Source organism: Dromaius novaehollandiae, chromosome 8 (assembly GCF_036370855.1).
Source record: "Dromaius novaehollandiae isolate bDroNov1 chromosome 8, bDroNov1.hap1, whole genome shotgun sequence".
In the NCBI taxonomy this organism is placed as follows: Eukaryota; Metazoa; Chordata; class Aves; order Casuariiformes; family Dromaiidae; genus Dromaius; species Dromaius novaehollandiae.
This window is the reverse complement of record NC_088105.1, coordinates 19,509,024-19,534,708: the sequence shown is the minus strand read 5'-3', so window position 1 is coordinate 19,534,708 and position 25,685 is coordinate 19,509,024. Positions and strand designations below refer to the sequence as shown.

General features: G+C 35.6%; 2 long non-coding RNA genes across 12 annotated transcripts in view; one reads left to right on the top strand and one right to left on the bottom strand.

Annotated features, from left to right (window-relative positions):
* Window positions 1-19,024, top strand: part of LOC112989846 (uncharacterized) — a 385,773-nt gene extending 366,749 nt beyond the window's left edge. For 4 of the 5 annotated variants that reach the window (XR_010390170.1, XR_010390171.1, XR_010390173.1 and 1 more), the window contains 3 exons: window positions 8,966-9,044; window positions 15,367-17,200; window positions 17,301-19,024. This is a non-coding gene — a long non-coding RNA (uncharacterized LOC112989846). The remainder of the gene's footprint in view (window positions 1-8,965; window positions 9,045-15,366; window positions 17,201-17,300) is intronic. The other variant, XR_010390172.1, reaches the window with a different exon arrangement.
* Window positions 1-25,685, bottom strand: part of LOC112989847 (uncharacterized) — a 201,300-nt gene that overhangs the window by 125,272 nt on the left and 50,343 nt on the right. The window lies entirely within an intron of this gene.

The following is a 25,685-nucleotide window of genomic DNA, read 5'->3' as shown; positions in this document are numbered from 1 at the left end:
TGGTTCCTTACTTAGAACCACTTAGTTCTTATCATCCTAATAGTATCCAACATTTCACTACTCCTTCAGCATCTTTTCATTTGAAACAACAAGCATGCAGCATGTACATTTCTTTGTGTATCTGAGAGCTTCTATTTTGTAGTAATCTGTGTAAGCATCCAGGTCTCTGCTTCACTGCTAACTGCTGGGAGGTAGAACTGAGACACAAATGCTTTTGTAGTTCTACCTTACACTATAATCAATGTCTTGCAGTTTTTATTCTTTTCACTAGCACCCCTGAATACATATATTTTTATTTTCCTCTCATGGCATATGTGGGCTTCACTTCGCTTTTTTTTCTTTTGGTTTGTCTTTGCACTGTTATTTTTTTCATGCTAAACCTTTTACGAGGGCCCTAGTTGTCCTAAATGTTTTAAAATAGGTAATACATAGTCTGTCCAAGTCAACTTACTAAATCTTGTACTAATTATGAATACATGCTTTTGTCAATTCTGGTCTGGTTTGTAGGAAATCTTTCTCTCTAAACAGTTCAGAAGATGTTGTATTACCCTTTTCCTTATGTGAAATTTATCTCCCTTGGCATTTAATCTGTAAGTAGCCTGTTTTTAAAATAGTTTACGCTTTCCAGTTACTTTGTGTTAGAGGGCCCTAATGCATATTCCTTTCTCAGCATCGGCTGAAATTTTGCCATTGGATTGCAATTCTTTACAGTGAATACTGTACAGTCATTATAAAAGTGCTGCAGTTTGCTTGAATATGCAACATATACAAACTCCTAGTGGGATTTGTAAATTACATTGCTACAGAGAAATTGAAAGATGCAGGAAAAATGGAAGAAAAAGAAAAGAGTATTGGGAGCTAAGATCAGGGCAACTGGAAGAAAAGGGTGCTGTGGAGTTCCTAACACTACTTTGTACGAGCATATCATCTGTGTTTGAGAAGCTTTCCAAATGCCTTGCAGACCCCATGAGGGAGTCTGTGTACATTGTGTATGGAAGTGATCTACATTACCACTACAATTCATCACTCATGACATCCCTGTGAGATAGATAAAATGTGTTTAATTAAGGCTCATGATCATCCACCACTGCAGACTAGGTATCCCAGATGGTATGCACCAGATGCTACACCCATGATGATAGGTGCCTTAAAAATATTCAGTACAGAAAGATGGGTGAAACAGCAGAGTCAATGGTAGAATTACAGAATGCCACTGAGCAAAAGCTAACAATTCCCATACTGGATGCATAAATATATCTTGGTTTGGAGCTTACTAGAGAACTTAAGTAAGAGGGTATACATTTCAAGCATAAAATTATACACAGGTTCATTTATCTCAGTAATTTGGCACCTTTGACTGTTTAACCATCAAGAAAACTTTTCCAACATTCATGTTTCTTGTGCTAGACTAAGTAAAGTGACACTGCTACACATAGTCAAAGTCAAGATAGTAAGATTCACAAAAAGTACCACTAAATCTTTAGACTCTTTAAAACTGATGATTAGTGTAAGTGGTAAAACCAAAAGTTTAACTGCCCTTGGATGTTTTGATCAATGTTGCCAGAAGCAACTGTTACTTTTGGTCACTTAAATATATTGTGACAATTGTAGTCCACAGTGCAAAATTTAAACAAATGTTATATTACACAAAAAGAAGGAAAAAAAAAGAAAAGAAACTGAATTTTTGAAAATAATGTTTTAAGTTTAGAAAAAAATACAATTAATTCTCATTCTGACAAAATCATTATCAGCTTTCAAATTTGTATTTTTTGTTTCAAATCAGCCATAAACTGCAGGAGACAAAAGCTGCAGCATGCCTTAAAGTTCATGTACTCCTGTAAATAATAAAAGTTAAGAGGACACAAGTCAGACCTCTTCCTTCTCCTTTTCTTCCCCTTTTCCCAAAGAGGGAGAAGGTACTTCATGCCATAGAGTGCATTCAGAAATCCATTTTAATTTCATAAAACACTATTTTGGTAATAGTGGGGAAAAAGGGGATGGTAACCCATCATTTGTAAAGGTATTCCCAAAGGAATATCCTGGATATTAACCGGCCTTGATCCTTTCACTATCTTTTCCACCAGACATCTGTAATAAGAGTGACTATCTGTATTATCCCTTGTCCTCAAAGATTCCACAATTGAAGGCTGCAGTTTAGAAGAGACCACCACCAATTACAAGATTTTCAGCTCAGGGTTCATGTTTCCACCTTTGTTATCTGCAGGGAACTTACATAGTCTGTTCAACAGTGCTAGACTTTATGGAAAAAATCAAAGATGCATATTTTCAAATAGGAGTTAGAAAAGACTTTGCCATAGTGAATAACCATTTCCCTGCTAGTGTCTTCAGCTTCTTGTGTTCTTTAGTTTTTGATTATTTTAAACTCAGTTTCTAGTCTACTGCTTGTCTACTTTGACAAGCTGCTGCCCCACCATATCTTGTGCAAGACTTTTTTAATTCTTCCTGGAGCATGGCTAAATTGGCAGAAGAGTTTACATACCAGCTTAACATATTTTCCAGTGCAAATATCTGGAGAGGAAAAAATAGTGAGATGTGCAGAACTGAGAAAGTCTTGAGTACCTGACAAAAAAAGTAGTCATCTGGTTTATTGTATTACCACAGATATGAAGAGTTTCTTAATGTGAACTATGAGGTTAAAAAGCATAAAGGTCAGCTGAAATAGAATATATAACATGTTTCTGTGGTCTTTGCTAAATGTACAGACCCAGCTTCTCAAGCCCATCCAATTTAATAGAAATAGGTACCTTCAGATCACTGATGACATGAATAGTAACTGCAGATTTCTAACTACAGGTAGTCTAGAGAGCATTGCAAACAATACTGAATGATATCGCTAGGACAGTTTTGACCACTGGTGGCAAACTTCATGGGTAGAACTAGTGGTCAGAAGAATTCTCTGAAATGAGAGATATACCAGAGCTTCAATTGTTCCATTAAAATTTTTCTCAATGTTTCAATTAATGTTGCTTTTAGCTTCTCACAGGTTTCACACGTTGTCTGGGAGGCCTTTCCCTTCCCGTGTCAGCTAGCAGTGCTTTATGAAGACAAATATCTGAGGTGCATTGAGAAGAAAAACAGATTTTGTAACTGAAGTCATAAAGCATATGACTTGTATGCTGTAATGAGTTACAAGGAGCAAGAAGTAAGAAGTTATCATTCTATGAATGTCAGTAAGCCAGAGTGTTTTTGCTTACATAAGTGTAATCACAGATATGCCAGTCTGAACTCTTCAGAGTTACTCTGTTATTACTCAGGTTTTACTGAGATTCGACTGCCACATTTTTTTTCCATCAGTGCATGCTCTCCTTGAGTGAGGATACACTTCTCTGTTTGGGCAGCTCAGCTAAATGCTGCAATAGCAGCGAGTAAACTATTTCTAACTAATGTGTAAACTAGAGTAAACTATTTCTAACTTTTTAAATCAGTTTCATTGCTCAGTAAAAGTAGCGTACATTAGATTTGACATAATAAAGGAAAATGCAAGACTTAGCGTTCCACTCTTTACATTGCAGTTCTCCTTTCTACTCTCTTTTTATCATGACAAGTTCTGTGTATCTGACAGCCACCAAGTCTATGCTGTGGGAGGGAGTATGGACATTTGGACTGGCAGGAGGTGTGGGGCACCCTGACCAGGTATCCACAGTGAATGGAAGAGCTTAACTTGACAGCTCACTTGACAGGCATCTGCCAGTCACTCTGGATATAGTGCCCTATACCCCATTAGCACAGAGGTGTTTCACGTAAGTCTGGTTAGGATAGGGTTCTTTTCAGTAGACAAATGTCTGGGTCTGATATTTAATGAAAGGGAATGATAGAAGTATGGCTTTGTTCCTTTTTCTCTGTTGATAGTAGTCTTGTAACCAGGGATTCCTGGGGGGACGGCATAGGAATAGTAACTGGAGTAAACTGTCAGAGGAAATATTTGAGAAAAGCACTTTATGTTACTGTGTTTTGGAAATTATCTATATTCTTGGAGTGCTTTTTGGGTTTCTTTTTAAAGATCTAATTCCGTAAGAAACTTGAAGTTAAAGACTATCTGACAAATTGGTCTCTTCCTCTGCTTTCCTCAGCAACCAGCAAAATTTATGCATCTCTTGCCACCTCTCCTGTAGGATACAGCAGTAGCTATGGATTGCTGAAAACAAATTATTTAGTCATGAACTCAGAGATTGCTTACTTACCATTTCAATTATGATTAAAGCTAGAGGGAAGCACAATGCATACAGGAATTCCAAGCCTCAGCTTTCTTCAGAAATAGTGGCAGCATTTAAAGTTCATTAAACATATTGTTTGTTCCATCCATTCTGGAACACTTATATCAGTGGAAAGTTCTGCTTAAAAAGAGATGGTATGGTCTTTTTTATACAGAAGATTCTGGTTGTGAGGCTATGGTCATTAAATGTTAACACAATAGTTAAATACATTAAAGAAGCATGGTCAAACTATTGTATCTGGCTTTATAGCTTCAACTAGTTAGTCTATCAATCAAAACCTGAATTATTTTGTTTTTAATTGCAGGTCATTTAGCCTATTTGTCTTTTCCTGGTACTTTAGTAATCAGGTGCTTTGTTAAATGCTTTTGACTATAGTTCATTCAATACATCTTTGTTCAAGTGAATTACTTTAAAAAGACACGTTCCATCCCAGAGTACTTTTCTGCAATAGCTAAATGTTGGTTTTTATTCTAGAAAGCCTGTGACTGCCAAAACCATTCACAGCTTTGGCTTTCTCACCTGGCCAAACTAAGACTGTCTGGAAAAAGGAACAGAATCTGCAGGTGCCTTTTGCAGACTGTCTTTGGAAACTTAATTTAAAGTTAGTCTCTCCATGGCTGATGCTCCTGGACAAAATCAAGAGGCCAGAAGTTAGAAGCACAGAAATTACAGTCTGTTTTCTCTCTAATGTATAAAGCTCAAAGCCAGATTAACTCTACCCATCTGAAATACACAGAGGTGCATATGTCTGGTTGACAAAAAAATCATGATTTTTAAATGTTTTTAAATCAAAACTTCCATAAGCAACCACTATGATTTTAAAATCTTTGCAGCTCTTTGTCATGTAAAAGGGGGGAAAAGTTGCATCAAATTTGATTCTGACATCAATAATTTTAAAGCTGACACCATCAGAGCACTGGGTGATGTCATGCAACAGCAAAAAGCATATTATATTTGCCATTTGATTTCCAGTTTCTGGTTTGGACACCTTCTTGGAGACATCTAAATACAGACAGACCATGCTGCAAATAGGAGGGGTTAAGAGAAGTTAGACTGAGATAAGGTGTGTGTTTGTTTGTTTGCTGTGCAAGATTGTTTTATCAACGGAGTGAACAAGGATTGCCCTGAAGAGTTGTAGGTGTAAAGATCTGAAGAGGCAAATAGAAAATTTAGGTTTTCATGAAGAATTTGCTTCTCAAATACAAAGTGAAAAACAGAACAATTCATAGGCTAATATCCATTTTTCATGTATGTGCAGCATCTCAACCATTTTACTCTACTTTTAAAACAATCCAGATACTTTGGCTTTCTAAGTATTTCATGCTTCCTGTATCCCTCCCATTAAGGGAGGCCTTTTTTAGCACTACTCATAATAAGGAAAGCTATATTATCTCCATAGTAACCAACCCTTTATCACAGTAAAACAACCTGGTTCAGTGATGGAGCCTCCCTAAACACCACCACCTTTCATGGCAGTGAGCTTTCAGGAGGGTGTGAATTGACGGTCAGGCCATGAGGAAAGCTGCTGCCTTTCCTGGTGTGTGTACTAACTGAGACTTAGTTCCCAATTTGTTGTCAGGAGCAGAGTTCATGGCTTTTTTCTCTTTCCAACAGATGAACATTAAAGAAATATTTAGAAAGTGAAACATGATAGATTGTAATATTTTAGTGTCTGTGCAAAATTAGAAATGTAAGAAAACCACAGAGGCATAGCTAGAATCTAACTAAACATGTTTATTGGCTGTGAATAAATATTCAAGGCCTACCTACCTGTGTGTGTTGCTGTTCCTGGACAATTTTTATGGCTTTAACACACAACAGAGAAATCCTGTAGTGGACCTACCCATTCTTTCAAGGGTTATTATCTGATTGCTGTACCTCACACAATATTCCCTATTTGTGTAAAAAGATATGCTCACATTTACAAAAGGATGTCTAGCAAAACTTCAGACAGTATTATACAGCATGTTACTAATGAGTATATTACTGCCCTTTTGCATTACATTTTGTGGCTATAGGAGCAGTCTTTCTGAAGCAGCACTGTTAACTGTATCTCCTTAGAAATACCAATAGAGACTCTGGAGGACTGTCACAAGTTTCCCTCTGTGGCTAGATTGTTGGCTTTTTCATCAGACAACCTGCCTACAGAACCTCTTCCAGAATTTGCTCATGAAAGGTGGTTCACGTATTTTATGTGCTATTTTTAGTGGTGTCTCTACAAGGCAGATGACTAAGCATAATCCATAGAGAGTTCTGTTATGATGTTTCAGTGGTCTCAAATTGGAAGTGTGGTTTAACACTACTCTTAATCGATTATAATATTGGGCTGCTGCTGAAAGGAGACATATTCCCTTTCTTTGCACTGAGTCTAGTGATCACAAGCCTTTGAGGTGTATCTGTTCAGTTTGTTGATCTGCTGGAAAACGATTCTTTTTTTTTCTGGGGACTTCTGTCAGATCTGTGAGCTGAACCAACTCACTTTGTTGGCTGCCGGATCATTAATTAGATCCCCTGCAAGAAAAGCAGTGGGAGAGAAAGGCCAGGTGTGGGCAAGCAGAACTTCCTTTTTTGGAAGCAGCCCTCAGTTACACTAGATTAGGGGTAATGTGAAACTACACCCTGAGATTTATTTATTTTTTCTAGCTGACTGCACAGTCCAGTGTGGCTACCTGTGCTGATTTGTCATTATTCTCCCTTTTGAAATCAAGAACAACTAGTTATGGGTTATCCTCCCATTTAATATAAACTGAAAAAACTCTTTTTGTTTGTGAGAATCCTTCAGTCAATCAGGCTCTAACAAACAAGGCCAAACATTCTTCAAACAGCATCGTTTGAGGTGTGATTTATAACAGTGTGGGATGCAGTTTTATAATCAGTTAAACAAACATAATCTTGTGTTGTGGGCTAAATTTATTTGGGAACACAGCATAGTCATTTCATTGAGTGTCTGATCAAATCTTACTACTAATCTATTTCTGGGAATCTGGTAAGGAGCTAATGCGAGATGTTTAATACCATTTATTATGACAATAGTTGAAACTTCGGATGTGAACTGAGTTTCATTGTCACCTGTAATCTGTTCGGGAGCTTTTAATGACAGTTTTAACACTTCTACTACTGGTTCTGAACTAGCTGAACTCAGGCAGAATGCTTCAGACCATTTAGGATAAGTATCTATTGTAGCATGCTTCTTGAACAATCACATCTTTCTTAAGATTTATGGAAGATACAGTAGTAGTAATAATGTTATTATCCCAATATGCTTGGGAATGAATCCTGGGAAAATTAAGTATTTTTCCCCACATCAGAACAAGCTTTGAAAAATCTTTCAAAGATTTTGCAAATGGATTTTAACAGTAGGTGCTGCGATTGTTATACTGTCCCATTGACAATGAGTACCAGCAATGTCCCAAAATACTCTTTCTATAGATCGCTATCAAATACCAGATGCAAGTTCTGTCCCATTTGTTAATCTGTAAGCTCAAGATAACTAGTGTCTATATTAGTAAATATATCCCTTTTTATCATACTTTAACTTCCAGATAGGTTTCAGCAAGGTTGATCTTGAGGAAATGCATCTGCCACCTAATAAAGTAAATGCAGTCTTTATTCTAGGAAAAGGATGGAGATTTGGATGCCTCACTGAGTTAATGTAATCTCTAAATTGCCTAGATCTAGAGAGTTTATACCTATTTTCATTATTGACACTCCAGGGAGTTCTCCATTCATTTCAGTTAACCTTGCATATAATTCCAGAGGACTGAAAATGTCTAAATTTTGCCTCTAGTTGTGATTGTAACCATAAAAGATACTAGACTGACACTGCAAAATCTAGGCATTGCAAAACCTAAAACAATTGTTGTTTCATATGTTTTAAGACTGTAATTCCATCCTGACAGCCTTATATGACCTTTTCCAAAAATTCAGCTGTTTTGGGATGAAGTTAACGAGTGTTGTAAGCAACCCTCCAAACACATAACAATGTGCCAGTCCAACTGAATCCCTATCAGGTAACACATGTCACTGCTGCTTCCCAGTACAGAGGGAAGCAGTATTGTAAAATACTGTATCATCCCTACCATGAAAGCATGTAAGGGAGCAAAAGGTTTTCTGTCCATATACTTTTACAAGTACTGAGATTTCTTTTAATTCTCACTTTCTGGAATTGTCTATGATAAGCCAGCTGTGAAACCATGGAAATACCAAGTTCCACAGGAGACTTTATGTTCTGTTTTGCTTCTTCTAGGAAACCCCACCATAAAAATATCTTAAAAACTAGACAGTTAAAGAATCATGCTAATACTCTCCTTGGGCTCCATATTAGCCCATACACGCTGATGAATATAAATTTTCCTGTGGTATTTTTCCAGAGGTTTTGATTTGTCCCTGACCTGCAAATTCCATGTGTTTGCCCAAGCCTCTTGCAATTTTTCTTTGACACAGAAACCGTTTGCATTTTCAGGCTGTTTCTCATAATGAAAATGCACAGTCTTTGTATTGTCCTAGACGTTCCTTCTGGCTGATCTCAGCTTGTCTGTTCCACAGATTACCTAGTTTTGTTGCAACCCTGAAACATATATTAAAATTGCTCATTCAGTGAAGATGCCAGAGAATAGCATTTCCTTGTCAGATGGTGCTGCTTCAATCTGCGTAGCACATATAAACCAAGTCCCTTGAATCGTTTTAACCATGTCCAAACAATACTCCTTTATTAATTTTTTTTGTTGCAGCTCATATTCAGAAATCGATTCACTTCCTGATTCCCGCTGTAAAAAGAGAAATCCTCTGCAAGCATCACTGGCTTTGAGGGTAGGTGATTTTGCAGATGTTCTGCAGTCTCAGCAAATGTTTTCTCTACTCTTTGATAGGACCTGTAAGAGTGCATAGAAGGTTTATACGCTTTACCTCCACTGTAATAAATAAAACTGCTGTCTTTTTGTTCCCTGATATCACTTAAGCTGCGTATGCTAATCTCAGCACAGGTGGCCTAATATTTGAGGAAAGGCTTTTCAGATAGGCTGGAGTGTAGTTTTTTGCACTTCTTTGCAGTCTGAGCCAGTTACTGATGGGCTGGAGTTGTAGCTTCACTTTTTCTGGTTCTTGTAATGTCTCTACATTAGAAGTAGGATTTGATATTTATGGCCAGCTGATTGTACCTGGCTCATACACACTAAGAATGTAGGTTTTGCACAGCTGCGTTCACATTAAACAGAAGTGGATCCTCATTGGTTTAAAATAAATAATATTTTAATTTTGTGAGGAAGCTACACTCTCTGGTGGAGACCTAAAATTCCTAATTTATGCCTGAAGTGAATTTTTAAATTTGTATTATCAGCCACTGGAAAGCTGTAGCTGCACAGGGAAAAGGGAAAAAAAAGAATGAATAATCAAATAAACAAAATACCTCATCTTTTTAATATAGTGTCATGAACATAGTGCTCCTGTAACTAAATATATAAAACTATGTATATGTCAACAGTTTTATATGTGTGTGTGCATGCGTGTGTGTGTGTAAACTATGTAAGTTATTGCAAAGTGTGAGGGAAAGCAATTTTTTCATTGCCTGTACCTTGAACAGAAAGAGCTATGTGGCTCTTGGATTCCTGAAATATATGACTAGGAAGGGAATTTCAAATCCAGTTTTGAGGAGGTTATTCCCTTTTGCCACAGTGAATCAAGAGAGGGAAAAAGGGTCTGTATGGTGTGATAGGAAAAGTTGGATTGTAGGACGGGCCTCTCAGATTCTTATTCAAAGCAATAGAATTTAGGCAAATTTTCTGTTTGGCTTGTGTATGCTTTTGTAGCCCTGTTATAATGGATACACTGGGGTCCTACAATACATTTCAGCTTTCACGTTGCTGCACTAAGAGCAGAAGTTAAAACATTCACTTCTTCCCTTTCCCCCGAGTTTTCTCAGAATCAGCCTCAGTTACTGCTGGAGGGATGAAAGAAAAGTCTGCAGCACAGCAGTGAAAAAATGATGACAGTGCAGGATAGAAGAAATCTTGTTCACTCATGTTTCAGTAATGATATACACGGGAGTACTCAGAGCACATCTGCAATTGTTTCTGGTATGCATTGGACTCTGTAGTTTTGTGAGCCTATACAAAAATAATTAATTCACACTTCATTTGTTAAGTATTTTTAATACAGGCTTAATGATCCTTTAGACGTAGTATGGTCCAAAATCTTTTCTGCTTCCAGAGCACAATATTCGTATTGTGGCTTAAGAATTTTAAGTATGAATGTAAAGACCATGCTTATTTCCAGCCCATTCACTGATGCTGCAAGCACACATTCACCTACTCTTCCATTTTTTTGGTGATTTAAGTGGAGTCAGTAGGACTACTTATTAAGTTAGGCACGTGTTTTAAGATCAATATTACAAACAGTAACTGAAACCTGAATAATGTGATCTCATGCAGCTCCAGAATAATTTTGATCACTAAAATGCAGAATTTAGGTGATACTACATATACAGGCTTTTTTTTTTTTTTCCTCAATTCAGCTAAAATGAAAGAATTGTCAAGCTGGATGAGATCTGGAGATCATCAAATGCAGTATCTAGTATCTTCCCAGGAGATTCCAGGCAAAGATGAGTTAGAAAAGAATTCAACATAATAATTAGGATAAGCTGTTGCCTAATAATTAGCAATTGTTTTTAACCCTGTAGCTTCAAGTAACCAGCATTCAGATCCAGTTTTTGCATCTACTCTAAACCTCCTTTTTTAATATAGAGTACTTGTAAGTGAACATCCCTGTAATTTATACAAATTATAATCCTTTTTGAATATTTGTCCTCTTTGTGTATTCTCATCTTTAAGGGCAATGATTCTCACGGTCTGTTTCTGTGTTGTATTACCTTTGATCAGTCCGCAGTTAGCTGTTTTTTGGTTTTGAGTGTCTTGTTCTTACATTGTGAGACATACAGAACAGAAATTTACTCTACCCATTGTACATGCTTTTTAGCATCTCCTTTGTGATTCATCCCTTTTTCAAGATAAACAATCTCAGCATTTTTAGTCTCCCTAAATATACCTTTTCTAGGTCCCACTGCTTTGTTACCCCTTGAATTGTTTACTTCTACTGCATTTTTTTGAGATCAAGTGACAAGGAATAAATTAATGACAATCACGTTGCTGATTTTTAGACATCCAACTGAATTTGAAATGCTGATTCCCCAAAAAGTCAAAGCGTTATACTGAGTACCTAAGTTAGACATTCAAAGCTTAAGAATGCTAATAGGGGAGAAAATAATGATTTCTTTAATGGCACTTAAATATATTCCAGTACTCTTTACCCAACTCCTTCTATTTTTTGGATTGTAGCCACCTATTTTCCGAAGGACTTTATTCAGGTATCTATGATCAAACCCAAATAAGTAGAAGGAACTACCACACTACAGGTTGCCTTGTGTGGAAGCTGTTTTGTGCTCATTTTATTTGCATGTAATAAAGTGCTTTCTTTTTTTAAGATATATTCATTTTTATGAAAAAAAAGAGAATTTTCTATTTGCTCAAACATTCATTGCAAATTGTACAGTAGGTTGTTTCTACTACATACAACAATATTTGCTAACATTTAAATGCAATTTTTTTCTTATTTTAGTATTTTAATTGAATGTTATTGAAGTTTTTACAAAGTCAAATACCTCTCTGAAACATGGAAAGCCCTTGATTTCAACAACGAGGTGTCACATACCCTGTTAATGTCATATTATAGTGAAAGTATCCTGATTTTTTTAAATTTGCTCAGTTAATACACATCATTCATTTATGCTGAAGAACATAATTTCTTTCACGCAAGAGAAATCATTAAAACTTACAAATTGCCCATGACCCAAATTCATACTGTGTCCCAGCTGGTGTGATAAACACTATGGTTTGTAAACAATCTTTTCCTTTTTTTAATCTTTGTAACATCACTTGTTTCTGATTAAAATGGGCTAGCAGTACCAATGCTTGTATACAGTGAGTGCAATAGAGAAGAATTATCTGGAACATTACTAATCCCCAGCAATCAAACACAGAGGCATATAAATTTACACCAATGCTCTTAAAACACAGTTAATTTGTTCATATTTTCCTAGGAGCAATTAACAGCAGGCAGGAGGTTTAATGAAATAAGGTTGTGATTCCCACTGGGACTATTGGTAATGAACATTACTAAGTAGCAACAGCTTCAAAGTGTTTACATTAAGACATGATTAATAACAAAGCTATTAAGCTATACTTTAGGTTATATGTAATGCCAAGCTAAGGGATATTGCTAATTAAGTATCATATTCATCGGTATATTCCCTGCCTAATCATGAATTTTGGAGGGGTTGGGTTTTTTGGAAGGGTTATGGAGACTTGCATTTCTTAATCTTTTTCCTGAAGAATCAGTAGAATTCAGGTCACTTATTGCACAAACATGTTATTTTCTACAATGTAATTTTCTAGTAAAGTGGGTTTGTATTGCACCATTTAGAAATTTCAGTCAGAGTAAGTGTCTATTTATGACAGTTACTCAGAGCTGTACAAATGAGCTCTTAAGGGAACTAATTAGCTTTCTTTTAGGGTTAAACAGGACTATTAAATATGTCAGTGGAAATTAAGTTTAGGGAGCTCATTATAAAACCTGGAGAAAGTTTATTAATCAGATTCTTAATTTCTGCATCATTGAACATTGACTCAAACTTGCTTATTTGAAAAAATATTTTTATTGATAACTATAGTTTTATCAAATACAGAATCTCTTGAGTTTTGCCAAAATAAATCAGAAATGACTTTTTAACTTCTCTCTGAATAAGGTGTTTACAGAGGTGGATAGATCTGTATTATAGGGAAGAAAATATCCATGCTCAGGTATTGCTTTACAAAAACAAAAAAATGGACTAGAAATTTCAGCCATAGTGAAATTAGAATGTGAATTCTTACATCAAACATTAACTCTGATTTTAGTTTTACTGCGTCCAATACTTTATTCCAGGTTTTTCTGTTGAGTTAAATAAAACCATTGAGATGAGGGCCTACATTTTTTTACTGTTTAGACTTCTAGTATGGTTAGACTTCAGAGACTAATATGTAATGTAAATTATGTTATTTTGCACTAGGACATTTTTCAAGTGAAGTTAACAAATGTTTGGGGCTCCTTAGGTGGAATAATCATGCAAAAAATGAAAAGTATATTTAATAAAACTATGCCACAACTGACATTTTTTTAGAAGCACCTAGTGCTTTAGAAGCAAAAACACCAGTTGAAATCAATGAGATGTGCGCATCTAAGGAAAGTTAGCACTTAAGAAAATCCAAGACGTGATGAAAGAAATGCCTGGATTTTTAAAAATGCAGTAGGACTATTGTTCAAGACTCTCAGGTGCTGTATAAATTGTATTGGGTGATATAATTTCATAATTATGATATCACTGAACTCAAACTAGTATTTGAGTTGGCTTGCTTTAAAATACTGATGCAATTAAAATTCTCTTACTTGGGTTTCAGCAACCCCAGTCTTTAATGTCAACCTTTTGGCTGAGGGTGCCTTGATGTTTTAGCAGTTGACTTGCAATGCTGTTCACAGCACAGTGTCTTTATTCCTATTCACTATTTCACCCCCTGTGGCAAGTTTCGAAATTAGGAACAGTTGCCTGTTAGTAAACTGAATTTGTTATTTTGATTACATTGTCTTATTAGAGTCCTTTGCAAGTGTGACATTTTAAGCAAGAAATGTACTGCTTGCATTATGAAATCTCCCAAATCAACATACTCAAACAGTAGTTAACATTCACATAAGGTGACTTTCCAAAATAGAATTGATTCTGTTATTTTGGATTCATTTTTTTCTTTATGAAATGCCTAAGCATCCCATGTAAGGGAGAAAAATCAGTTTTATGATATTTGGAGTTCTTTCTATTGAACACATTACATATTTAATTGCTTTTAGGACACTAAACTTTTGATATGGAGTGTTTGTTATTCAATACAGAGCACAAATGAAGTAGCACAAATGCGAAGTACAAATGAAGTAACATTTATTCTCTGCACCTAAATTATAAAGACCAAGTAAATAGTTTGGCCAGGATATGGTAATACATATGAAGTGTGTACTAACTGTCACTGATTTTTAATGAAATGAGGTGGACTTAATAAATCTCGCCTTATGCATACACAGCTAACTGCACTGGTGCTTCTTCTCTGAATTTACTGATTGCTGTGTTTTCTACACTACTTCAGAGAAAGTAAAGAAAAAGAAAGAAAAAACAGAAAGAAAGAAAAGAAAAAAGAAAGAAAAAAACCTCTATTTCTAGAAAGTCATGGGATCATTTGATCTTTGTGATACTTACATTGATCTCAAAACAGGACCTAAGAGCTTCATGATCTGATTTTAGTAGATGCAAGAAGGACATAATGTTTGAGTTGGTGCACAAGGCCCTGGTTTTTGGTCATCTTGGGGGAAGATGGATGGTTCCCTTTGCAGGACAGGCTAGTTGAAAAAGGGGCTGAATGTGGGGGCCTGAATGCATTAGTTGATTTAGTCTGTTAATTAACCCTTCTGATTGAAATTTGTATCAAACCTCTAGCCATTAACTCATGTGAACCTTTTCTCTGTTGCATTAAAGATCATGTATTTTCTTCTCATGAAGGTACTTATACACAGTAGTCAGGTGATTTCTCAGGCTTGTGGTAGGGTAAATACAGCAATCTCTCTGCAGGGCATCTTCCAAAACATGGTTCATGTTGAGGCTACTTTTTACTGTCCTCTGTTGTCTAATAATTGGTTTGCCAAACCAATCATAAGGGAGATTTTGCTCCTCCCAAATAAACTCAGCTGAATAATTCCTGTTCTCTAGCCTTAAGTTGAGCATTAATGAATTCCAAAGCTGTTACAATAATTATGAAAGCACTGTTACAAAAAGTTGTAATAGGATTTGAGTTTTATGATGTAAACATTTGTGCCTAATAGACAAGATTGTAAACTGGGAAAATATCTAGTGTTTTTTTTGAAGAGCTTAAAATATCCTATGTATGAAGGAAAGTGTATTTTTAGATGAAATAAATCTGAAAATTCATTCTATTTCAGTTTATGCCTTGGGAAATAGAGCACCAAAGCAATTCACATTGTCTCTTTCCATCTCTTTTCTGCAAAGCTTTCTTTTACAGCCATTCAAGAAAGCAAGAAAAATCGGTTTCCCATATACACGAGTGTCTGGCAGCAGTCATTCTAGCAGAAGACAAAGTATCATAAGAGGAACATGGATGTGATGAGGGCTCCCTCCAGTTATGCCTTGGCCACAGGACTAAGCAAGTCTTACAGGACCGTCTACATTTTCAAAGCAGTGTTGAAGTGCAACCATCAACAAAACATTTATTCTGGCACCATGCACAAAAACTGAAACACCAGTTACAAGTCTATGCAAGTATAAAGGTGCAGACTATTTCAGCTGCAAAAATGCAATGATTTAAAATATTTCATTGCCATAAAATTTTTAAAAAGGCAAGATTTTTCTTCAGGTTTGTTATGTCCTAGGAATAAAGGCCAGTTCTGATCACCTGGGCTAAACTGTGGACATTAACATTTCCACATTTGGTAAATCATTTAGAACACCCATGATAATGAACCAATGCCAAAGTAATTAAGTATAAAGACTCTGCAAATCATGCATTAATTATTCTTTTTAATTATCAGTATCACTTTATCAAAAAACTCTCAGCACATCTGTTGATACATTTTAAAGTTGCTATTTATAAGATTTTGGAAAACTGCTTGCCTTCTGATTGCTCCATTTCCATTATATACATATTCAGATGTATAATTATGGCAATTCAGAACCAGTCTGTACTATTAAATACAAGACAGGTTTTAATTAGAAATAGAAATACAAACACGGTTATAAAGCATTTTAAAATATCGTGTGTTACTTCTTGTAGGAGTAGTAATAAACCTTGACTTTAAAATTTATTTGACTTATATAGAAACTGATGTTTCTGGAAATAATATGGTAGCATTGTTCCTAAGGATTGCAATGTACTGTACATGGTCCTTTAATCTCTGAAAAATACAATGATTTTTTTGAAAACTTTTGGGTATTGAAATATTCTCCACTCATGCTCGTGATACCTGAAACTTGCACTAGCATTTTTATTTTCTTTTAAATTCCTCCAATTTTATACCAGAATTTATTTCAACAAATTATATCCAGGAAAAAAAAAAGATTTAAAAATTACATTTCTATTTTACAGGATTTAAAACAGAATGGTTGTTACTTCTTAGAAAAGCTATAGATAAATATATATTTTAAAATTTTGGTTTAATTAAATCACATTTTAAAATTGGAAATTCTGTTACTTTTTTCTTCCTATCTTTTCTGCTTTTAGCAGCAAACACTGATAACCAGTCCTTTTCACTTTAATTTTTCTTTGTATGTAACTTTATTTTCTAAATTTTAGAAAAAAATCAAAAAAGAAAGGACCAAAGAGGAAAAAGAAGCCTTAAATTTTCAAAATCTTTAATTTCATTTTTTTGTTTTTTTGTTGAACCATGTATGTGCCCATGGATGTGTGAATTGGTGTGCTCAGGCTTTTACACCTAAGAAATAGCCTTAGCTGAGGGACGGGATCTATGCAACTTCCCAAGGCTGAACAGAGAGGGAGTTACTGTTGTCTATAGCTATTTGGGGGACTGTAAGCAGAACACCAAGCCCAGACTGAACACCGGAGGAAGATTACCAGGTGTAAAGATCTGACTCACTCTGGGGAGGAATAGAAAAATGTGTAAAATCAACACAAACAAACATGCTTAAATTCCATTAGCTGAATGAATAATGGCATTGATTATCAGCTACTAAGAGTCTTTTTTATGGTAATACTGGATAGCAACGTTCTCTTACTTGTTTTTTGTCATTAAATTTATGACAAAATGGTCCTTAACAATGGCTATGTTTTTCAGGCTTTCTGCAGAGAAAAAGATATGGTCCTAACAAGGTAAGATACACTCTTAGGATATCAAATAAATATAGGGTGCTTTGAAAAGTGTCCAAGAAGCATGCCAAGCTAACAGCACACTCTGACTTTCTGAATACAGGAGTGAATCAGGTTTGAAATGCACTTTTAGCTGTCTCTGAAGAGTACAGACATGTGCAATTGGAGAAATTTTTGGAAAACGCTTCAAGTTTTGAGAAGAGGCAATGAATTACAGAGGAAGCCAAGATGACTAGCTAGTAAAAGATGTCCAGCTTTTAGATGGCTCATGAACTGCTCTCCAAATATTCAAGATACTTTAAACAGGCCTATTTCTTTTTGAGGATCTGATTACAGAGGAGCACATTAAAAGAAATCAGGAGACCTTTAGTCACTCAGTGGTCTTTCCTTACCCTCTCCTTTTTGTCCAGAAAAGAAGCTGTTCTCTTTCATGACTTGTTTCAACTGCTTTCAGTATTTAGAAAAAGATGAGACAAAGTTTTAAAGTATGCATATTAATGGGGTATATGGGTTATGGGCAGTGGGACGGAAGATTGCTATTTATCTGATATGAGAATGATCCAAATATTTCTTGGTCAGAGTTAGACTTGCATTTATAGATGTAATGCAGTTCTTATGTATATGACTTTAAAAAGAGACTGATTGAAGTGATGTAGAATGTAACAAAATATTTCTATGGTATACGTTGAAAAAATTTTTTGGTAATATTACAGCATCTGACTCTTCAGCCAAATGCTTTTCTTTGGCACTTTCTTTGCAGAGAGCAGCCCTTCCAGTGTCTCTATTGGGCAGAATTGCACCAGTGAAATCCTTCTGCCTAGTCTGAGGTCATATAAATCTAGATACATAGATTTGAGACATTATTTTGATGACATTTCAGAGACATAAAATCAGCTTATAAAAGATTAGTGCATGTATTTTCCAAGTGATAAATAATTATAAAATTGTAATTTATTATCATGAAATAGAAGTGGTTAATGAATTATGCATAGATGGAGACACTGCAGGAGAAACTAAATTCATGCATATTTTTTTTACCTGCTTATTTTAACCAGTTTTGTTGTAACAATGTATGTCACTTCTTGATCCATTTCCATATAGTTATATTGACATGATCATTTGAATCATTCAGGCTTCTTTTCCAGAAATCTCAGCTGTTCACAATCTTTTATGATGCCAGGCTCTCTTCAGGCTCTGGCTATCAACCAAAGGACCTGGCCAGAACCTTTTCACAGTTAGGCAATACAGATTTTTGTCAGGGTGTCAAATCTTTAAGCAAATCACTGACTTTAACAGCAGGTCTGAGTCTGACAAGGACTATTATTAGCATCAGTGATATTCTTTATCAAATATATCACCCTGAGAACTCTTATTAGAAAATTGAATTTTACATCTTCAAGCAACTTCATTCAGAATATGAAAGCATAAGCATTTCCACATGTGAAAAAAATGTATTAAGTTTTGAGTGAAAACTGTTTATTATTGGAATGTTTTTGGTGCCTCTTACTTTAGATTAAAATTCCTGTTACTTAGGGTAGATGGATATACGTAGACTTTTTCAGAATCTGGGCCAATGTAACTAGAGTAGATTTTCTAAAGTATGTTTCTATTTTTTATTTCTGTTCTCTGTCTTCAGATATTTTTATTTCTATAATCTCTTTATTGAAATGTTATTCAGTATTAAGTATTCTTTCATTGTTATGTGTACCCCTGTTTTTTCTCCTCTGTGTCTCCAGAAGGAACCCATGTTTTCTTGTCTCTTTAGCTGTTGTTGTTTTGCTTGAACACAAATAATAAATATTCTTTCTAAGAATATATATTTCCTTACATCTGTCAGTGTTGGATTTCATTTGTTCTTCTACTTGTTCTGCATCTTCATAAAGCTTTTAAGTTCTTCTGAAAGAACTGAAGAACTGCTGTTCTTCTTTTAGTCCTATAAAACATTTATTACCTTAAGGAGCAAACTCTGTTCTCTCTAAGTTATTATTAAGGGAGCTTTGATTCAAGTATTGATACGGTAACCTGTAATATTCTGTAGGTTATTAGACACAAATGAGTGAACTTGCTCACAGTGGTTCTCAAATACCTCATCCCTTAAATGTATCAATGAATCACGGTTAAATAAACAGATTAAATCATAAAATAATTCAACAATACATACTGGGGTTTTTTATATGTTTCTTTAATGGCCTCCATAATTCCTCCACTTGGAAATGAAGAGCTGGAGTTGTGCGTGTGTGCTCAGAGAAATTAAAGCAGAACGAAAGTCTCCTGATGAATTATAGCAGCTTCTGACATTTTGGCTTCCAGTGTGACAAAGGACTGCTTATTCCCTAAATAAACATCATCCCATGCAGACAGCTCTTCCGTTTGAACTTGTGTGAATTGACTAAAGCTTTGTTACAAGTCTCTCTGGAGAGGACTGACACTCAGGTTGGTGACAGAAGAACCCTGCAGATAGCTCGAGGGGATTTCTGAACCACTTCAGCTGCAGCTATGATCAGGTTTTTAAAGTTCTCCTTGAAGATAGGCTATAACTGTTTGAAAGGCAAACAATTCTGGAAGCTTCTGTGGAAGACAGAGTAAAAAAAACAGGAAAAAAAAACCCCAACAGCTAATAACTTGGCTAGAGGACAAAAGGTGAAATATGAGAATCAAGCTCTAAGTATGCACTGAAAAAATTACCTGGAGCTTTGGTGAAAAATCATTTAAAGTGAGATTTTTACATTGTTAATTGCATGTGTGTTCTAAAACAGTACTGTCACTGCAGAGGGAAGAGTATAGCTTCAGCTGGGCTTTCTGTTGAGAAATTTGGACAGGAGAAACAAGGGCTGTGGGGAAAGTATGTGTAAAGATCAGTGAGCGCGGTGTTTCAAATGGCATCTCCTGGGTCATTAAGTGGGAGTCCTTCACAGGCACAAAGGGAGTTCAATGTTAATTTTTTAAGGAATTATAAATTCTTTTGAAATGCTGCTGAAAATGTCAATTTTATTTTCTTGGTTTTGAAATTCTGCATTCTACATGACTTTGTCCAATCCATTTAAAATTATTGCATTTTAGGGTCTCATCCCAAACTCATCAAATATGTGACAAAGATCAGAGTTTTTTTTTTTGGAAATGACTTCTCAAAATTTCTGTTTCCCTCTCTCTTTCTCTCTTTCTCCTTCCCCTTCTTTCCCCCTTGCTCCAACTATTCATGAATAATACAGTAATGTCCTGCATTAGGTGATCTATGTTCTCTGAGAGGCTTCATTGTACAGTAACGATTGAAATTTATTACCCATAGGCCCCGATTATCCATTACTGTACACATGACTAAGCTTGAAAAAGGTTATTACAGCAATGACTGTCCCAGCCCCTCCCCACCGCCTGCCTTGCTGCTGAGTTCCTGTATTCTCGCACTCTCTGTATGGTTATGTCTAGTTCTTTCCCTTTTTCTTCCTCCCTCCACTATGTTTTCCCCACAGAGTTTAAGGACAGAACCTCACATGTCCTGAAAGCAGCCAAATGGAGGAAGATGACACACCAATTCTAAATTCAGGTACAAGGTCCCTGCTTCAGCCACACTGCCTCCTGCAGCACAGTACAAATAGTCGACAGCAGCTTCTGGGAACTTTATGAAAAAGTGTCGACAAAGAAATTATCTTAAATCAACAAAACTAGTGCTGTAAGACTAGTTGCTTTAACGTTGCTCTTCCTTGAAGGTTTCATATGCCTCTCAGCTGCAGAATATTCACTTTGCTGCAGTATTTAGCACTAGCAAGTCTCAGGCTGTGTGGGAAATTTGCTACAGAATTGAGGTGCACTATATTTCAAATAACATCAAGTGCATTACAGTTGAAACTGTAAATTTCTCAGGTAATATAGTACTGCTGCTATCTTTATAACTAATGTACAGTGTTTACACCTGAACCAAAAGAATGCATTAGCTTATTTACTTTTTTATTGAAGGAGGAATTTCTACATTATTTACATGAGCTATCATAAATTTCATGGAAATTTAGAATAGGATTGGAAAGAAAAAAAAAGGGGGAACAGAAAAAGATAAGCTTGAAAGAAAAACTGCCTGAGCAGTCCTAGCCTTTGAATTGTGTCTTGAATCGAACCTCAAGTCAAAAACAAGTTTTGTGATCGGGCTGTGTCATCGTTCCACTATAAGGTGGAATACCGCCTACACGCTGCACATGGAGCTGGTAACGCTGTACCTGTATGTTGCTCAGTATCGCCCATTAGGAAACCTTGGTTTTTCATGCTTCTAACTTAGGCAAACTTTAAATGTTTGAGGTAATAGTTACCAGACAGTTTCTTTTCACAGAGGTGGATTTTATGAGCTTTTTAAATCATGTTTTTCCCACTGTAATTTATGAAAATGCATGCTGCTTAACAGTTAAGGAAAAATACCTTTTTCTTCAAGCTAAATATGTCTAATGACATATGGAGTAAGGACTGGAAATATGGCAGGAAGTGTGGCCAATAAGTTTGAGTGTCTTTTCCAGTCCCATGAAATGTAACATAAGCTTTCTGTAACATTTGCAGTTTATACATTCTTGAGACAGACTTGCAGTTTTATTCCTTAAAGATCCCATCTGCAATGGGCAGTCTCCTGTCCAACCCAGCCTAAGCAGGATTCCTATTTTTGTTATCTGGCTGCAGTAACTGCAGAGTGCAGTTGCTACTGAAACAGAGATGCTGCCTTTCCTCTGCTTTCAGTTATGCCATGCAGAAGATCTCTGATTTTATATGGAAAGAAGATGAGCAGAATCTACTGGGGATAGGTGGAGAAGGAGTTTGGATGGGTAAAGTGGGAGAAAGACATTAGGAGAGAGTACAGAGGAAAGCCGGGTGTAAGTAATAGGTGAGGAACTGATGAGCTCAACTGGTTAAGGAAGTTTGAAACTGTGCAGAAACTAACTGAAGAACAATGAGAGAAAAGCAGTGATACAAAGCAGTTTTCATGAAATGAAAACTGATCATCTGCATCATGATTCAAATTTCATTTCTACCCCTTCTTGAAGTACTTTGACAATGCATAAAAATGAATGAGGTACTATTTTTAATTTGCTTTAGACTATAATAGGATTGACTGAAATGAAATACTGAGGAGTTAAAAAAAAAACTAAATTTTTGTGGAACATTTTGAGGGAAAACCTATTTTACAACCAACTATCATTTATGCAGAACCTATGACAGAGTATATATATCTAGGGCATTTACTCTGCAATCTCAAAACTTGTCATCTGCTTGTGCCTATGGTTCCTACTGAGAATCATTGGACTACATGATGCAACAGTGAAGACTTCTGTACAGTAGTATACTATCATATATAGGTATATACAAAATGCAGAATAGTTTTTGTCTCTCCAGTCTTCCTTAAAAGCTAATCATAAAAAACACTTGCCAAACACTTAATGAAAAAACTCTTTGTTGACAGGTCCACTTTAAATAAAAAGAAAAGAAAAAAAGTCAATTTATCAGTGATTTCTAGGGTTGTGTGGGATTTTTTGATAGAATGTCTTTTGAGTGGATTTGGACAAAAGGAAAATGGTAAGACCATTGTTACTTTCAGAAACACTTGATCTTAAAAAAAGAGCTGAGGAAGAAGCATGGGAAAAATCAATATGGCTTCTGGCCACCTACACTAACTTCTCCAACATGGAAAGTAATTTGCCATGTTGAACTCGATATTTAATTCATTTATATAAATTTCTCCAATTTAATTGAAAAAAATCAAAAGAAATACAAACCAAACCAAAACATTTTTTGTGTATTGAGATGAAATATTTTGATTGTTTTTTCATTTTGTAAAATTTACTGTCATTCTTTGATAAAATGTAGAAAATGCACATTTTCTTCAAAAACATAAAATACTATTCTTGACCAGTTCTAGTAGTTAGCAATACTTGTGTCTATAGTAATTTGAGCACACTGCCTTACAATGTGCTGCCCATCAGAAAATATTTATTTTTGATTCAGAGCTGATCAGCTAGAATGTCCATGTGGTTTGGTTTGGAAAGATCCATTGAAATTGTTTTCTGAAACAATATGGGCCAGGAAATACTCACTCAGTCAAATTTATAGAAAGCTTTATGACTCATAAACACTGGCATTTCTTAAATTACGGTGTGCCTGACAGCACAATGTGACATTGATTAAAAAAAAAAAAAAAAAGTGATGAATTCCCGTTGGTGTTCTTCAAAAGAGGGACAGATGGACAGATGCAAGAAACAGAAATTCCACTAATTGGATGATCCAAGTCACTGATCTAGGTCATAAGCAGAGCTGAAATCTTTAAATCCCTCACTATGGAATGCTACCTCATACTTCCATCAACACAGATGAAAACTGGAGTTATGTAGGACATTCTCTGGACTTCACAGCAATTTTTCAACAGCATAGTCATGGAGAAATTGGAAAACCTTTGGTTCTGTTCCAGGCTCAGGAAAAGCAAATATTATGGTTGGTATGGGCCAACCATTAAGTAAGTTTTACATGGCTTACATATGGGCAAAATTATATGAACTTACTATGTTCATATATTAGGAACAGAAATATTTTAACTCAACTCAAATTAAAGTCATATTTTCAAAATATGCCTTAGGAAACGTAAGATCAGTTTCCAAACACTTATCCAACCAGTTGTTGATCAACAGTGGTTTGTGGGTTTTTTTTTTGTTTTTTGTTTTTGTTTTTTTTTTGTTTTTTTGAGCTCATACAGTTTGTACCAAAGATTCAGGACAACATATATTCACTTACTTTTAAAAGGTCTACAGACAAACTGTATTTCAGTATTTGAGCCATTTTAGTCAGGGCAGTCAATGGTGTGTTTCAGGTTTGCTTTTTTGATAGTAGCTTTCTAAGTGAATTTTATGTATCTGCATTGTTTAGTTCTCAGGGCATCTCCCTTTCCAAATTATAGTCCTAAGTGCTCCTGGTCAGAGCTGTGCCAAACAATCTGAAAGTAATTTCAGCTGTTGGCTTACAAACCCTGAGTTAACAGTAGCAGAAATAAAGTGACAGTAATGATGCAAAATAACAAGAAAAAAGAGGCAGGAGGAAAAAGTGTATTCGGAAAACATTCTGTGTAAGAATGAGGCAGAAAGGGAGACATGAAGGAAGAATGCAGGTCTTAACGAACTGGCTCTCCACAAAGGATCATCTTACACACGAGGATATCATTGTCTAGAAAGACAGGGAAGGCAGAGCTGCCCTTCTGGATCATGGATGGCAAGGGAACGCCTGAGTTACCACTTTGAAGTTTGCTGTAGTCTAGCCTTATTGCCGTCACTAGTCAGCAAATAAAGACAGTACCATTATAGTCCTGTATGCTACATTACTGTTGGGTGAAGCTTCCTGCTGCTAATAGTCTTTACAATGTCAGTACAGAACAACTCCATGAACACTGGCACGTAAAACCACTTTCCTCTTGGGAAGTGCTTTATGTCTGTTGATCTCACAGCTTGTATCTAAATGTTCTCATCTCCATCTTGCAGTTGGATATTTCAGAGGACAAATGGATGAAGTAATTTGCCTAACATCACACAGCAGAGCCAGGAGAAACTTTATGGTGTTCTGACTTAAAGCTGAGACCCTATACCACTAGATTATGCTATTTTCTGCCTGGTTAAACCCATCATAATTAGAGCCATAAGAGGAATGAAAAATGAATAAAGAGTCCAGTTGATTGATAAAAAAGGAACCCAAGACTGTATACATATATGATGCAGACTGAGGTGTCTTCATATCTTTTTTCACGTGTTCTTTTTTGCTTAGGCCTACCCTTCAAATGTGCAGCTAGAGTGAGGAAAGAAAAAAGCTTTAAACTTTCCTTTTAGAAGGATAATTGTTTCAGTGGTATCTGCTGAGGATGTGTTGTGAAAAGACCATAACTGGCAATACCACAGTAAGGTATTTTCCTGCTAGATTTCTAGAGTTCTGGATCATAGGCAGTTCAAATCATTGCACATTTAAATTAGGTTATTTTCTGGAGTTGGTTCTGTACCTAAGTAGTCATTCTGAGTCAGTTGATATTTCTGCCATTATTTTTAACTGCGAATATATTTTCACTTAATCTTTTTAAACTGTAAAAAAGTACTATTTTTAATCTATCTGTAGTCCACATAATGCAGAAAAAAATTGCTCTGTCTCTTGGACTTGATACCTGTGCTGTTTATTCTCCACTTAAGGATTCAGAATTTTTTCAGTAAAACAATTGTTTTTATCATTTCTCATGAACTAGGAGCATTAGGCTTATAGGATTTTCTGTGTATCTGAGGCAATCCTCTGCTTCTACAGATATATCATATAATCCTTTATATATATATAAAAAAATTATGTATATATTATATATAAAGTATTATATATAATATACATATTAAAAAATGCTAAATTTTAAAAAGAGTTAAGCTCTTCTTTTTCACAAATCCTTTTGGAATGCACCTCTGGAACACCCAGGTTTAAATATCTTTAAATTTCCAGGCTAAATTTATTG